The sequence below is a fragment of the Desmodus rotundus genome, chromosome 13, assembly GCF_022682495.2.
Source record: "Desmodus rotundus isolate HL8 chromosome 13, HLdesRot8A.1, whole genome shotgun sequence".
Lineage (NCBI taxonomy): Eukaryota > Metazoa > Chordata > Mammalia > Chiroptera > Phyllostomidae > Desmodus > Desmodus rotundus.
This window is the reverse complement of record NC_071399.1, coordinates 25,146,490-25,158,634: the sequence shown is the minus strand read 5'-3', so window position 1 is coordinate 25,158,634 and position 12,145 is coordinate 25,146,490. Positions and strand designations below refer to the sequence as shown.

At 51.8% G+C, this 12,145-nt stretch overlaps 1 pseudogene; it reads left to right on the top strand.

Annotated features, from left to right (window-relative positions):
• Positions 1-5,543: 5,543 nt before the first annotated feature.
• Positions 5,544-5,852, top strand: LOC112321445 (U6 snRNA-associated Sm-like protein LSm3 pseudogene; annotated as a pseudogene).
• Positions 5,853-12,145: the final 6,293 nt, after the last annotated feature.

The following is a 12,145-nucleotide window of genomic DNA, read 5'->3' as shown; positions in this document are numbered from 1 at the left end:
AGGACCACCCGGAGAGAGGGGAGGGACAGTGGGGCTGGGAGGAACCTCAGAGTTCCTGGTCCTCCAATTCCGGTGCCCACGTGGGAAGGGCGAGCCCTCTGCAGGGAGGAGCAGGGCCAGGGCTTGCACCGGACCCCAACCCTTCCTTTCCTCGGACCGCCTGCGGCACTGGAGCTGGAGCTGCTCGACACTGGCCAGCAGGGTGGCGCTTTTCATCCCAGGTGATTTGGAGCTACCGGCAGGGGGGAGGGCTGGGGGAGGTGGGTGGGGCTGCCCAGATAAATGCAGCCCAAAAGGGACTGAGCATTTGCCCATCTTTACTGGCTTAAAAAAAAATAAAAGTCCCAGAAACCTCCTCATGGCTCCCGTGCTTCTGTGAAACTGGCTGTGGAGTCCCAGCAGTGCCAGCTGTGAGGGGTCATCCCTGAGGGCAGGCCTCAGCAACCAGGGGCACACCCGTGCTCTGGGAGTCCCGGAGCTCTGCATGACATTGGTCAACTGTGTCAGGCACTGTGATAGGTGCTGAGAGACCAAGAAGAGTTATTGGGGTCCCTGACCTCCAGGAAGTCATAGCCCAGTGGGGGGAATTTTCTGTTTGGGGAACTAGATACCACAGGGCAAAGAGAATGGGGGAGGAGAGGAAAACACCAACATCAGCTGAATGAGTAACAGAACGCCCACTCATGGCTCCCATGGTGAAGGCTTGATTAGCCCACTTGACCCCACAAGAAACCTAGGAAGTAGGTATTGTCCTCTCTGTATACATGAGAAAACTGAGGCTCAGAGGCTCAGAGAGAACCTGAACCAAGTCACAGAAAAGGGATGAGGCAACCCGAGGGCTGATTCCAAGGCCCTCACGTCTATTTGCCCTGCCACTCAGGGCAGCCCCTGGGAGCCTTCTCTGTAAAATGAAAGGCTAGCGTGAGATACGCTCCCAGGACTCTTCCACCTTTAATGATCTTCGCAAACACCAGCAAGGCTGAAGGAGCGGTAAGCATCCTGCCCTCTTTGCTGTCCCAACTAGTCCTTCAGCCTGTCCCTTGGCCCCCAGGGCAGGAGAATCTGGTCACGGAGTGGGAATGAGGGTGGGAGGAAGACCCTGAGGAAACGGAGGCACCAGCCTTTCATAACAACCCTAGTGAACCCAGAAGCAGTGTGGACTGCTTTTAAGCCCTACCCCTCAATTCACAATGATGCCCACGTGCGGTCTCTCTCCACATAAAGGGGGAAGGATGTAAGGAGGCCGCTTCTAAGAATCGAGCCCCAACTCTGTGTGCTCCTGGTCACAAGCTGCAGTGAGGAGCCCTCGGCTGACAGGGGTGTCCTGAGAGGGGCTCTGCGGCCGCACTGTGGCAGACAGGGCAGCACCCTGGGCGGACTCGAGTGCACATTCGGCACAGCCACACAGACAAAAAGCCTCTGGGAGCTTGGGGAGCCAGGTGTGTGAAGTCATCAAGCAGGTGTGCAGGGAAAAGCCAGTAACCAAAAATTTGTGTTCATTTGCCTTTGTTGTGAGCGTGCTGTAACCCTAACGGCTCTATTGCAGCTATAATTCTCACACGTCTGATTCAAGTCGTTTGGGGGCAGTATTAAATCAAGCCTGCGAAAAGTTTTGTCCTGGGAGATGTTTGCTGAGCTAAACCAAACCTCCTCCAGTCACGGGTCTGGGACACCTACCCCTGCACCCTGTGGTCAAGGACCCCAGCCTTCCCAGTGTCCCCTCTCACTTCTGCCCTTAGCACAGGCGCCAGCCAGCAGAGGCGCTGCTTCCCATGTGCTCGTGTGCTCGTGTGCTTGGTATCCTGCCCAGGCCTCTTCAGGAGACTAGATTCGGAGTCTGAAGAAGAGAAGAGCCCAAGGGGAATGGCCTGGGTTCCTGAGGGTAATTTGGAGGGAGTCTTGCCCTCTTGCAGATGGGCACATTCATGCATGTGTGCACGTGTGTGGATGAGTGAATGTATGTGTGTGTTGCTACAGAGAAAGGTCATCTCTATCCATCATAAAGAAATCATAAGCCATAGGCCCCTCCACCCCTTGTTTATATGTCTGGTCATAAAAGGGATGTCTTATATATGCTGAGTTAAACAAAACATTTTCGATATTCATGCTTCTTGCAACTTCCGTCCTATCACACCGCAGACTTTTCGGGGATGATCCAGAGGGGAAAGAAATTAAGTCCTGCGCTCCCAGTAGCCATCCAGTCCTGCTCCGACAGACAGGCACAGAACCTGCCACTCCCAACAGCCCCCACATTGGCGGCTGCCAGTGTTTGAAGGACCCAGGACATGTCCCCAGCAGGACAGGTGTGAAGTTAGGAAATGGCAGTGTCACACCGGGTTCAGAATGCCCGTATCCTGATGTCAACAATTCAAAAGGACAGGGGCCACTGAAATGCCACTGCTGGCAACCCCTCCTCATGCTCAAGCCACTCCGAGGGCTTGATCCCAGACACCAGCTAACCTGAGGCTCAGCCTGCAGTGTGCACAGGGGACACGCCAGTTAGGGCAGAGCTGGGACCCTGGCTCCACCACTCCATGTCCTTGGGTGAGTATTTAGCCTCCAAGCCTCAGTATACTCAACTGTATGATAGGAATAATCACGCATACTTTGCAGGGTCCCTGACAGGTTAGAACTAATGAGTGTCCCTGGCATATACAGTGGCTGTTACATTATATCCAAAGAGGGCTTTGGAGGCCAACAGTTCCAAGTTGGAGTCCCCACCCCCCCGTGTAGTAGCTGGGTCATTGTCACCAAGTTAGTCAACCTCTTGAAATCCAGTTTCCTCATCTGTAAAATGAGGCCGATGGCCAACTGTGCAAGACTGAGAAGATTCGATGAAATCACATAAAATACTAGAACAGCATGGGGACTCACACATGTGTGCACTCATGCTATCTCCTTCTCCCTCAAATTCCTGCCACGAGGAAGTGGCAGAGCCATTTCTGAACAGGTCTTCTCAACGAGGGGACAAGCCACCTACACCTGTAGGTGTTCAGGCCCCATAGATCAACTGCTCGCCAGGCAGTTACGGAAGGACTCATGTGTGACCAGATTAATTCACCTGCAAAATGCCCGAGATTTTGTGTTCTCCAGCAGGGAGCTAAACCAGATGTGGAGGGCTGAATTCGGCTTGCAGACGTGCTTCTTCAGGGGCAGAGCGATGCTCTTCCAGTGACTTCAGCAGGCCTTTCGGCAGGGCGAGCCGGCTCCGGGGAGCCATCCCCACCATTTCCCTGACACTCTCACATGCCTGGGCTCCGCACAGTAAGTCACCTGCCTGGCCCCTAAAGACATTCGGGTCTGTACGTCCTGCTAAAGCCTTGCTGCTCCAACATGCGGACCACAGCACCAGCAGCAGCGGCCTCACCTTGGAACTCGTTAGAGATGCAGACTCTCAGGCCCCGCCTGAGACCTCCTGAATCAGAAGCTGCATTTTAGCAAGATGCCCAGCACGTGATGCACGTGGCAGTAGGAGAGGACTGTGAGGGGCACGGCCATGTGAAGGTGTCTGGATGGTGCTCCTCTTCTCAGAGTGCGGAGACTGGCCCAAGTCAGGTGCTCCATAAAACCTTCCTAGATGGTTTCAGGTGTGCGGAAGTAGACCCCTAGCATTTGCGGCCATGGATAACACAGCTGGAACCTGACCGTGAGAAAAAAGCCTCTGAGGACAAGACGGTAGCTGCCACAGGGCACACACACCCTGTTTTCCCAGGCGGGCTGAGCTGCCTCGCGAACAGGTAGATTCAGAGAGGCCCAGAGGCAAGGCACAGAGAGACAACTGCTACGAAGAAACATGAGCTTCAGAAGCACAGCCCTCGGCGGACGTTTGGGAATAGGACTGAAAACCCAGCTTGGGTCAGAGGCCTTTGAGGCCAGCACTGGGGTTCGTGTTCATAAGGATGTCCCAGAGCCTTCACAAATATTAAACTGTGTCTTTTGCCTTCTTCATAAGATGGCCCGAAGAGCATGTTTTAGAAGGCTTTTCACCGAGGAAGGATTTTACTTGGAACAAATCCGCTGTCCGATGGTGCTCAGATAAACAAAACAGCACCAAATAAAAAGCCTGCTGTTCCCGTTGTTTCGTCTTGTCATTCTGTTTGGTCTGAGGCTGGGTTGGGAGTTCATGGAGGAATCTCCTACAAACCTGAGGTGGAAAGGGTTTCCATCATTTGGGGGGCAGAGGTCATGGGAAAGAGGCCAGGGGATTTCCTGTGGTCACTTTGTCCCCAGGGCCCAGAGCTCTAACAGGATCCACCCAGCATCAGGTCAGGGTGCCAGAGAGGCATTTGTTTGCTCCCTATGATGCAGGAGGTCCACGGGCAGGGAAGACTCTATCTATCCCCTTCTGAAAAAGGGACTCCTTCTAAATGCTCTATTCACATCCATCCATTTGTCTTGCGAAAGCTACGTGCGATTTGGTAGCCCCACTTTGCAGGTGAAGAAGCTGAGGCAGAGAAGTGAGCTGCTATTTGTGCCCAGGTCCGGGGACAGTCGGTAGTGACTCTGCTCGGTTTCCTAGCCCGCGCTCTGACCCCGCATTACACGCTGTTGTGATGATGAAATCTCCCACCACTCCTGCTGTTACTTCCCGTTGATGCTCTAGGGACTTTACGTAGCCCATTTAATTAAAAAAAGAAGAAGAAAAGCTACATGAGATAAACACTATTATTATACCCATTTTATAGCCTGGGGAAGAGAAGTTAAGTAATTTGCCTTAGGTCACACAGCTTAACCCAGTCGGACTGATTCTGAAGCTTCCACTCTTAGTCACCATGAAAGGGGAAAGGGATAAGGCCCATTTAAAGTGAGTCTGGGTTATAAACTGTTTACAAAGAAAATAAAGATTATATATGTCATAAATTAAAATAATCAACATGGAAGCTCTGCTCTTTGACTGGCGCTGTGTTTGTTGCTGGGAGTCCAAACACAGTACGAGCTCCGATACTCACAGTCCAGAAGGAGACAGGCTGACAAGAAAGAAAGGGAACGCGATGCCATCAGTGCTACGAGGAATGTCTTCCCAGGGAGCAGAACCCACAGGAGGCGGTGGCTAAGAATAAGAATTTAATTAATGGCAATGGACCTTAATAAAAATGCAATTCACAACTGGTGGTCACAATTGACCATCAAAAGCGTTACATCCTTTAACGTACAAGGAGAGCTAGAATGAAGGCAAATTTTATCAGTAAGAATCATTGTGCCGACACCACCTACAATTTAGAATTTGTGGAGTTTGAATGAAGGGCAATGAGCAAATCCCGTTTGCGGCAACACTGTTCTCAGTGTGACATTCTGTCTACATCCATGTGCGTTACTGCACTCGACTCTCAGCTAGGCTGCCCTCAGGTGTGGTCCCCTGCTTACATAAGAGGAAATCGAAGGTTGGAGTGCCGAGGACACCTCTCCAAGGTCAAAACTCCTTGTCTTCCAACCCTAAGTCCAGGGCTGTGTCTACTTCCTGGGTGTATAAGACCTGAAAGCTACAGAGGACACAAGAGGGCCAGGTGAAATCCTCTAAGCAAAGACATTCCAATCGGGTTTGAAACGTGGCGCATGATGTGGACCAGCAATGCACCCCCAACACTGTAGAGGAGCCCCTGGATCTTACCAGGCTCAGCCAGGATGAGCGAATTTATGTGAAAATGAGGAATGACAGAGAGCTTCAAGGTAGATTCCATGCTTATGATCAACATTAAAATATGATATTAGGAGATGTGGAAGAAACTGTGACTACTGTAGAAATTGGTGAAGAAACGTCTAAGGAGACATATAAATCAACAAAATGAAACACTGCAATGCTTTTTGTCTGGGGAGGTGGTGTCCTAGTTGCTGCTCCATTGAGATTTGGCTGAAACAAGGAATTTACCTTGTATGGGAATTAGGAGACTTTGTATGATCGTATCTTTAAATGTAGGAGATATTCAAAAGAGAAATCTGCATAAATTTTGATATTAAGAAATGACCAAGCATTCTTTCACTCTTGAAATGACTTGGTTTGCACACAACAAATTCTTAAGCTAAATGGCATTTTATGTTTCTTCAACCCTTTCAATAAATCTGATCAAGATGCTGCCCTCTTTTTTAAGAGTTGATTTGCTCCCACTTTTTACAATTTCTGAATTTTTTAAATTTAAATTAAATTTCATGTTTTCTTTTTAACTTTTTTTTAAAGACACATGATCAATGCGTTCTAGTGCACAATTACAGCAAACATCATTTTTCTTGGTGTGGTTGCTGCTGCTTTGTGATTGAAGGTCAGTGTCCCTGGATGGAGCCGACATGCCCCAGCCAGAGGTACACTTTCAGGCTGCTCCCCGAGCAGGCGTGAGGACAGCACAGAGACACACAGATTCCCGGCGCCCTTCCCGGATATTCCCATTCAGTCGGGCAGGGTGTGGCCCGGAAGGTGCCTGGTTAATCAGTGCCCCAGAGCGCTGGGAGTGGACAGATTTGCCAGTGATTTTAGAAGCCCAGCTCAACTTAAATCCTAGAGCTGTTCCTAAAGACATTCATTTGGTTCTGTAGCTTTTCCTTCTTCCCCAAGTGACAAAGATTCCAAAGTCAGGGGACGCAGGGGGTGGGGTGGAACCAAAGCTGGGAAGGTCTGGATCTTCCTCCCTATGGAGGAGGGCGGGCAGGCCCTTCACTGCCCTCCGGCAGTGGCCTGGGGCTGTGACACCTGTGGGCAGGTCTAACATATTCACACCTCCAGGGGCTCTTGGGAGAGACCCTGCTCCAACAAATTTGCTAAATCACTGCTGCTACGTCCTGGAAAAGAAAGCAGCGCTGGGCTTGCGGGTCTCGTACTAGTACTGTTTGGCTGGGACCATCACATGCCAAGGTGGATACTGCCGGGGCAGAGCGGCCCTGCCCACGCTGCAGGATACTGTAAAGCACAGTGTCTTGCTCTGTGAGTGGCAGCTTCCACCCTGAGGGTAGAAGAGGCTGCAGTGTGCTTCTGCGCATTGCGCTTGCCTGGCACTGGTCCTTGCCTTCCTCTGGCAATGCCACCCAGGCTTTTCTAAGGAGAAACAACTCTTTTGCCATATGGTTGATGGATCTAGTGTGGGCTGGCTGACCCCACCCCCAAATCCAGGTGTAGATGAGTGACACAGTCCTGGGCTGATCAGTGAATGCCCCCTCCCTGGGCATGTGACAGATTAGTTCAGGGATGGGCCCAGGCTCAATTCCAGCTGGTGAGCCAAGGGCCCAGGTTGTTCTCGGCAGCACCTCTCTTACCCCTCTACCCGGAGTCCTTTAGGCTGCTGCAGCCATCTTGCCACTGTGAGGGGCACCTGCCCGAGAAGGAAGCCAAAGGGAAGAAAAGTCGATCTGAGGGAGGGAGGGAGAGCAGCACTGAATGGGTGTTATTGTTTCAGATCCAAACTCAGCCAGGCCTGATCTACCCCAGCCTTTTCAGGAGACAACAATACCTTTTTGTCTTGAGTCTGATTGAATTGGGTTTCTATAAGTTATAATAGAAAGAGCAAAAATAAAGTAAAAATATGTATCTCGTGTATCTGAGTTTTTAAAAAACCACTTTGTTGTTTGCTAATAGATAGCTGGCCCTGCCCGGGAGCCCACAACAAGGGACACCTGGGGGAGGGGTGCTCCCCTGGGTTAGAATTTCCCCGCGTTCTTTTCCTTGCAGCCAGGACCTGAGAGCTGGGTCCTACCCCTTCTCTTCCTTCACTCCCCAGCTCTCCACTCGCAGCTCAGGGGGCCAGGTTATAGTGGACCACCCTTAGTGACAGACGGGACTGTATTAAATGATTCCTCCTATCCCCAGTGTTTATTACCATATTTTGCCTTGTATAATACACACCCAATGTTTTTGTGTGCATCACACACTGGATTATTATACCCATTATTATATCCATGGTATGTGATCATTGTACCCAAGTATAATGTGCATCCTTATTTTTCCCTCAAAAGTTTGGGCAAAAAAGTGTGCCCTATACACGGCAAATACAGTAGTCCTGATTCTTGGTCAAATTCCTGATGTGAGCAGCACCTGGCTCTCTGGGGGAGTGACGCTGCAGCTCTTTGGGGGGTCCGGGACCCAGGCTGCCTTACAGGAGATTGCCTGGTCTACCCGCCCTACTCCGAGGGTCCACAGACCTGGAAGAGCCTTGGACTGGCGTGACTTCGCCCCTGGCACCTCTGTCAGCTGCCTGCACTGTTCTGAGAAGAGGCTGCCGTGGGGCTGGCTCCTTCATGCCGTTTAAGCTGAGCTGCACTTACAGAGTCACAAAGCAGCAGCTGCTCAGATCCAATCTGGTTACCACCTAGAGGTCTAGGAGTTTCCTACCCTAAGGTCCTGCCTGGGGCATCCTCACTTGTCCCATCGCTCCTCTGCCAGCACCCCTGGCCTCAGAAGCCCTGGCCTGTCCCCTCCAATGCTATTTGTCATTCTTTAGAGCAATAAGCCAAAGACTGACCCTTCCTTAGGCGACAGCAGCCTTGGGTGCTAATGGGCGGAGACCCTGAGTGCACAGGTGGGAAGACAGCTTCTGGTGACAGGCGGGGGAGGGGCAGGCTGACCTCCAGACCCTGGTGTGCAGGTCTACTGAGGTGTCCTTGTCAGTAATAGCCCCCCGGGACAGGACACAAATGGATCACATTCTTTTAGATATTTTTGCTGCTGTTTCTTCCAGGGGGAAGGCACCTGAGCCCAAAGAGGGACAATAATGTCAGAAGTGGTGGGGGAGGCTGGTCTTCCTGCATGTAGAACATTCGCCTGCCTCCCCCACTGCCTGCTGCCAACCCAGAGGGCATGTGTTCAAAAGCCCCTCATTAGGCCTCTCTTTGCAGGCAAACAAATACCATTAATCTTGGTAAAGTGAGTGAAAGCACATTCACCTGTCCAAGCAAGAGAATTAATGTTGTATCAATAGGAAATTAGTGTTTACCTCTGGCCTTGACATCTCCCCTTTGCAACAGAAAGCCCAGGGCAGACCAGCCCAAATGTACCACCATAGTCAGAGGAGAGAAAAATACCTGCCCCCCAACACAGGTGCAAGCCTGGGGGCGGGGAACTGGGGATGGGATGCCCGGGGGCAGGGGAGGCTCCGGTGCAGGGAGAGGACAGGAGCCATCCCAGGCCTCAGACAAGTTGAGTGCCGACGGCAGAGCCTCGGGTCAGAGATTCTCATTGGGCCATGAGCCCTAGGGAGACATGCGCCCCCTCCCCACACAGTCACACAAAGGTGACAGGAGACTCCCTTTTCTTTCGGTCCGTGTGGCCACGACCTCTCACACCAGGCCAGCGGTGCACGCACGGAGCCGCACAGGCTGAAGGCGATGATGGTACTGACTCGGGCTGCTGGTTACTGAGCGCCCACTAAGTGCCAGGTGCTGTGTGTGATGACTGACAGCCATTCTCTAAAAATCCTACAGAGCAAGTGTTAGGAGACACTGCAATGCAGAAAAAATCGATGGGTTAGCTCAAGGGCATACACAGGGAGGAGGTGGATTTGAACCCAGTCTGGCTCCACAGCCACACACTTCCACAGGAGGATCAGCATGTGAGGTCAAGTGTAAAGACAGGAAGTCTCTGACAAAGCCCTTCTGAGTCATTCTCCGCTCCCCTCCACCCACCCGGAATGACTCCCGGGGGAAGGTCAGGGAGAGGCAGGGCTGGGCCGGCTAACTCAGACTGTGAGGGTGTGTGCGTGCCTGTGTGTCCCAGGAAAAGAAACCAAACAGGCCGATAAGATCTCTTGTTTCCAGAGCAAAGCACCAATTAAACACAAGGCAGATGTGAGCAAATAAAGCTGTGGCGTCCAGAGAGAAAATCAATACTAGATTATATGTCCTAGCCCAATCATATACCAATTAATACAGAGCGGGTGGGGCTGAAGGCTGGGGGCAGGTGAGTCTGGCTTGAGAGCAGGGGCTGACCTGCCTGCCCCCAGCTTCCCTACAATTCGGGCCCTCCTGCGGTTGGGGGCTGCAGGCCCTGCTTCAAAGGGCCAGTGCCTGAGCTCTCTGGGGGAAACCTGTGTGAACAGCGAGGCATAGGGGAAGGAGGACAAAAGGAGCTTCCCCTCAGTCATGTTGGCAGCTGGGAGCTGAAGGAAGAAGGGCGAGGTGGGTGAGAGATGCTTTGGGAGGTTGGTACTCAGTGGAAAGGAACAGATAACTCAGACCAGACAGACAGGCTGCTTGATATTTAATTTCCTGCAGGAAAAAAAAAAAAGAAGAAAAAGAAAGGAGCTTGCTTTTAGAAAGTGACAAAAATTAGGCAAAAATGGGAAAACTGGGGAAAAAATTCTACCCCTGAGAAATGATATGGAAGTCTTTGGTTATTCTGTTCATGTCTTATTTAATTCAGAAAGTATAGCCAGGAAGTTAATAACTAATTTTCAAGAGGAGTGATAACATAGCACAGGACTGGGTGGCCATGGGGATAGAGTGGCCCAGAACCTTCCATGTTAAGGCTACAGCCTCCTCTCTCAGGTGGCAGGGACTAGGCACTATGGCACACAGCCACCTGCCAACAGTTACCAGGTTGGGCGAGCCTGTGACCCAGGGAGGCCGCTCTGCATCATCAAGATTAGTCAAAAGTGCCCTTGTCCAGGGAGAGGAAGTCTGGCTGTGGGAGCGAGGGCCCGCACCGTCCAACCCAAGCACGCCCTTCCTCCAGAATTCCCAATACTCTCGGGGAAAGGAGACGCAACGCTGTTCGGGAAGCAGAGAACAAAAGTGGAAGGAAAGGTGGCAAATCAGTGATGAGCAGGGCACCCACTTCCGTGTTTTTCCCATGGGAAGCCCCTCTGGCCAGAGTCCCTCCTGTCCCCTGTCGGCGCCTGGACGCTCACCCCAGGCACAGAGGCCCTTTTCAAGCGGGAGCTCTGTGGGCCAAGGACTGTTGCATGCCAAAGAAAAACGAAATTTGCTAGCTGAATATTTTTTAGACATTTTGCAAGATGCACGGCCTCCCTGACAATTTTTAATGTACTAACTGCCTGGTCCAGTGAGCTGATTAATTGGTGCTGGAGAGATCAATAAAAAACAGAAAATTAAAACAATTTTAAAGTGATTAAGTAGTTTAACACCTGTCTCCCGTCACGTCAGCGCAGGAAGAAAAATAAAGCAGGTGTCGAAGGGGCCTCCTGAAGCAAGAGAAAACAGCGCCTGCCTTGGAGAAATGACAAATCACAGCTGGTGGATCAATCTGAGTGCGAGCAGCCCTTTCCCGGGCCCACTGCCGGAGCAGCAGGAAGCAGGGACCCTGAGATGCTGGGCACCTCCCCCGGCCACTCCTGTAGAGCTGCTCCTCAAGCCAGGGAGGCAAGTGTGTGTCCAGACCCTGAAACCAGCGTGGGAGGGGCAAGGTGAACTGAAGAACATCTTGGCCTAGAATTCTGGATGGGATCAGATGGGAAAGCATCCGCTAACCTTCCTCTGACCTCATTTGCAGCCATTCGGAGCTGAGTCTGCAATATGTGGAGGGGTTCAAAGGCAATGAAAATGCATTTCGGGAGCTGTGGGGCCAAAAGAAGGAAATAGTCATAGCTCTCTAGAATCATCAGGTCTTCCGTTCTGGAAGCTTCAGGTCTCCACCTTTACTCCCAAGGAGACAGAGCCTCTCAGCCTCCACCTTCCCTCAGCCTCCTGCAGCCTGGCTATACCTACAGGTGTTGCAGGTACCGGCTGGATGATGGCCCGACGCCCCTTGTGCCTCTCTTGTGCCAACCTCACTCCCCTCGCTCCACCCCTCCACCAGCAGCTGCCACGAAAGCTGCACAGCCAGTCACACTCCTTTCCCATAGTTCCACGTACTTGACGCAGAACCACTGGAAGTGAACTCACAGAGTGCAAGAAACTCTAAGATGATTCCAACTTCCCTGCCAAAGCGCTAACAAAGCGGAACGAACAGGGGCAGGGGCAGGGACGTGAGGGAGAATTAACAAAGGCTAGAGGTAAAGCCCCACGTGAAACATTTCACAAAAGTCTCCTCTTTAACCTTGTAAGTGGACTTGAATTTTGCACGTGTAAAGTGCAGATCTACTTAATGTGACTCACGCTTAGAAAGCTGTGCTGGCACACCACTGCACCACGCTGGGGTGGTGTCGGGGTGCAAGCCTGAGATCTCCGTGGGGAGAAAGCTGGTCTTTGACCCACTCCCTGCACGCTGGGA